The sequence below is a fragment of the Arachis ipaensis genome, chromosome B02 (genome assembly GCF_000816755.2).
Source record: "Arachis ipaensis cultivar K30076 chromosome B02, Araip1.1, whole genome shotgun sequence".
In the NCBI taxonomy this organism is placed as follows: Eukaryota; Viridiplantae; Streptophyta; class Magnoliopsida; order Fabales; family Fabaceae; genus Arachis; species Arachis ipaensis.
Genome location: NC_029786.2, coordinates 80,893,567 through 80,898,217, shown reverse-complemented (window position 1 = coordinate 80,898,217; position 4,651 = coordinate 80,893,567). Strand labels below are relative to the sequence as shown.

The window sequence follows — 4,651 nt, the reverse complement described above, 5'->3', positions numbered from 1 at the left end:
CTACCGCTACTACCCAGGCGTCACAGTCTCTGACCTGGAGCAAGTGGGACGAACCACAACCCTTGCTACTACCCAGGTATCTCAAGCATACATTCATTCAGTCCCAGTCATGGATCAACATCCATCTCAGCCATCCGGCTTAAGTTCATAATTCATAGTCAGCCATACGGCCCATAACTCATTCAACAATCAGCCATAAATCAATATCTTACACAGCCATTCCGGCTCACGGTTCAATCCAGAACCAGCCATTATTCATAATCATACACAGCCATTCCGGCCCATAACAAAACAGCACTTTCACCATTCAACATCATCGAATTCATAAAACCGGCATTTAAGCCTCAAATCACTTTTTTCAAGCCATTTCACTTTGAAATCAAATTTCAACTCTTTTCAGCCTTGCTTTAAAGATCTCATTTCTCAAATCATCTCAGGCTCATAAGCCAAATTTACTCAAAGTAAGTTCTCTTTTTAAAACAAAGCCGCTCTCGGCATCCTCTTTCCAAGACTTCCAAAACCATGGAAAGTTAAAGATTCAATTTGGGAACAATCAAAATCACCCATTTCACAATGGGATTTTATAACAAAATTTCTCGGCAGAGTCCCAAGTCTTTAGGGGAGAATAACATAACTCATTTCGCCAAATTCATTTAAAATCATTAAAACATTGGCTTTCTGATTTGAGTGAGAAAATAGGATCTAAGCCAAACCGAGTCATGTAATCATTCACTTCTTTCAAAGCCGTTTCCTTTACTTAGGCAAAACCAACTTCAATCCCCATGATAATTCTAGAACGTTTCAACTGTTCAAAATTGTTTTAGTCTTGCAAGAATTCAGAATTCAAAGAGTACTGAAAACCTTTCTCAAAATATTTCAAAATGAAACTTGTCAATAGACATTCAGGTTCCGCCCCTACCTCAAAACGCAATTCCATAGCCCAAACGCGTCACATAATCCCTTCCGCCTCGACCCGAGATCAACAATCAAAATCCCGGCAGCCAAAACCTCGGTTCCAAGCCACTTTCGCAACAGTCTCAACAACTCTAATCGTAACATACGACAACCAAAACTCAATCGTATAGCAATTAGTGCCACAACCTCAGCGTATGATAACAGAAAAGGACTTTCAAATCAAAAACGCTTACCGAACGAAGAAGGAGCAGCTGAACCGAAACAGCAGCGATCTCTGAACCGGTTCGGCAGCAGCCCGGCAGCCACCTCAAGTAGCAGCGGCGACCGGACTCCGACAATGGCGCCTAGAACCCACATACAGAGACGTTAAAGCTTCCAGAATCTTAAACGAATGAAGACCGAATTCAAAAACCCTTACCGGCAGAGTTTTTCGGCGACGGCAGCGGGGTTTTCCGGTGGCCAATCATGGCGGCGTAGTTTCCACCTCTGGTAGCAACACTCGTGGCGACAACCTCCCACCACGGCGAGCCCAGCCACGCTGTGCGACAGCAACCCCGCGACGGCTCCCTCTCGCGTCTCATCTCCCTCTGCGTGCGAGTTCAGTGACGGCGCACAGCCCCTGCCGAGCTCCGTTTGACATCTGAGGAACGCTTCCCTTCCCGATCTCTTGCAGCAGATCCGGCCGACACGACTCCACCGACGGCACCCGAAAGCACGAGGCTGACAGTGGCGCTCGTGACGGGCTTCACGGCGAGGAGCGAACACAACAACTCAAGCCACGAAGACGACATCAGCAGCGGTGGCATTTCTCGGTGACCCATCATCTGTGGCGGCGCTGGGCAGAGACGGCAACGACGCGACTACCGGCGATGAGCTTGGTCGACGATGGTAGCACGAACAGCAGAGGCGGCACGACCAGGATGGCTCCATGGTGCTGCAGCTTAGGGACGGTGACTCGCGACACTCCCTTTCCCTCCATGGTTCAGCGATGGCGCGACGGCGGCGGTGAGGTTCAGCACACCGGCTCGGTCCCTTTCCTCCCCTCCTCTCCTTCTTCTCCTCCACCGATCCGTTTCTCCCTTCCCTCTCTATTTCTTTCTTTCTTCCATTTCCGCAGCTATTGCTGCTGGTTGGATTGGGGGAAGGCTGCGGCTGTGTGTGTGTGTTTTGGTTAGAGGGCAGCAGCTGCTGCTGCTGGTTTAGGGAGGGGAAACAGGTACCAGGTCAGGTTTTCAGGGTTAGGGTTTTTCTTTCAAAAATTAGGGTTAGGGGCATTTTAGTAATTTTGAATAAAAATAGGGATATTATAGTAATTAGAAATAAATTCTAATCCATTAATAATAATGTAAAAAAATACTATTTGCTCATCAATTTCATAAATTATTTTCAATAAAATGCCCAAATCTAAAAATTAGAAATAATATACTTAATTTCTTCATTTTCCAAAATAGCAGTAATAATATTTAAAATATTACATATCTAATCCAAATCATATAAAATCCTTATTATTTCATAACTATCAACCTTATACTTTAACTATAGAAAATAATCCAATAATTATAAAATTGGAAAATAATCATAACTTATCTCAAATCCAATAAATCAAAACTTGCCTTAATTATCTTTAATAAAATAATCTCTGAAATTAAGGCTATAAATAACTGTAGGATTTGAGACTTGATCATAATAAGACTTTTCAAATATTCTAGGTCTTACAGTGTGTGTATAGGTGAAGAGTTTAGGTTAATTAAAGATTCATATTATAGCTCACTTGGCCATACATATATCCTCACCCTTACCTTAGTCCCATTTCAACCCTGAAAAGACGTCATGATGTTTGTATTGGTACATTAAATATTTGTTGATTGGTTAGATGAAGAACAAAGTTTAGAATGCATGATTAGAGAAGAGTAGAGTGAATTACCCTATACACTTGAGAGATTAGAGTGCATATACACTACCAGTGAGGGTTCAATACTTGATTCGATGTTCCTTGCTTTCATGAGCCATCTTATTACAAGTTTACTTGTCTTTTATTGTATAATTTGAATTAGTGGAATCTGATTTATGTTTGTCTTGAAAAATTTGTTTACTTTTAACCAAGTAGGAAAAAAAGCATTCTGCATGTAGTTGCATTCATATAGATAGGTTGCATTTCATACATTCTACCATTCCTCTTCACCCCTTTATAGCTTCTCTTGAGCTTAGCATGAGGACATGCTAATGTTTAAGTGTGGGGAGGTTGATAAACCACTATTTTACGGTTTATCTTGTGCTCAATTGAGTGGATTTTATCAATCTTTCATACACTTATCCATACAAAATGCATGGTTTTACAATTTCCTTCTTGATTTTGTGCTATGATTGAAAACACGCTTCGTGCTCTTAAAATTTTCCTATGTTTAATCCTCTCTTATTACCATTCGAAGCCTTGATATGTGTGTTAAGTGTTTTCAGAGATTATAGGGCAGGGATGACTTAAAGGATGGAAAGGAAGCATGCAAAAGTGAAAGGAATACAAAAAGTTGAAGAAATTGCTAAGCTGTCCAGCCTGACCTCTTCGTACTCAAACGGTCATAACATGAGCTAAAAAAATACAAATGAGGTGGTTTTAGTTGCGTTGGAAAGCTAACATCCGGGGCTTCGCAACGATATATAATTTGCCATAGCTGCCTTGAAGATAGACGACGCGTATGCGTGGATCACGTGCACATGTACCCTGGTAAAAACTCAATCCACGCGAACGCGTGGACGACGCTCCCGCGTGACTTTGCCGCATGCTGAACGTACCAGAAATCGCTGGGGGCGATTTCTGGGCTGTTTCTGGCCCAGTTTTCGGCCCAGAAAACATAGATTAGAGGCTATAAAGTGGGGAAATCCATTCATTCATGAAAAAGAACATTCATAATTCACAATTTTAGGTTTTAGATGTAGTTTTAGAGAGAGATAGGCTCTCTCCTCTCTCTTAGGTTATTTCTCTTAGTTTTAGGATTGCTTCTTCATTCCAGGTTTAATGTTCCTTTAATTTAATTTCTCCTCTACTTTTATTCATTCTATTACTTTAGTTAATTACTTGATGTTGCCAATTTGGTTTATGGATTCCTATGTTTAATTTTATTTTCTATATAATACAATTCGAGGTATTTCAGATTTATGCTATTCTTAGCTTTAATTGATGAAAAGGCATTTTTATTCGAATAGATTTTTTCCCTTTTGGCTTTGGTTGAGTAATTGGTGACACTTGAGTTATCAAACTCAACTATTGATTAAAAATTAGAATTTGCTGATTGATTTGGATCCCTCTAAAGCTACTCTTTCCATAGGAGTTGACTAGGATTTGAGGAATTAAATTGATTAGTCCACTTGACTTTCCTTTATTTAGTAAGGGTTAACTAAGTGGGAGCAATAACAATTATCATCACACCTGATAAGGATAACTAGGATGGGATTTCCAGTTCTCATACCTTGCCAAGAGTTTTTATAGTTATTAATTTATTTTTCTTGCCAAATTTATTTCCTTGTTCATTATTTCAAAAACCCAAAATTCTTCCTTTTCCATAACCAATAATAAATCATGCTTCCCTGCAATTCCTTGAGAGACGACCCGAGGTTTAAATACTTCGGTTATAAATTTTATTGGGTTTTGTTACTTGTGACAGCCAAACTTTTGTACGAAAGGATTTTCTGTTGGTTTAGAAGCTATACTTACAACGCGATTACTTTTATTAAATTCTTT

The 4,651-nt window shown here is 40.2% G+C and overlaps 1 long non-coding RNA gene across 1 annotated transcript; it reads right to left on the bottom strand.

The window, feature by feature from the left end:
• LOC110267862 lies at positions 962 to 1,345 on the bottom strand. The gene is made up of 3 exons (XR_002355811.1): positions 1,334 to 1,345; positions 1,149 to 1,259; positions 962 to 1,046 (listed from the first exon to the last, which is right to left on the bottom strand). It is a non-coding gene; the product is annotated as an uncharacterized LOC110267862 (long non-coding RNA).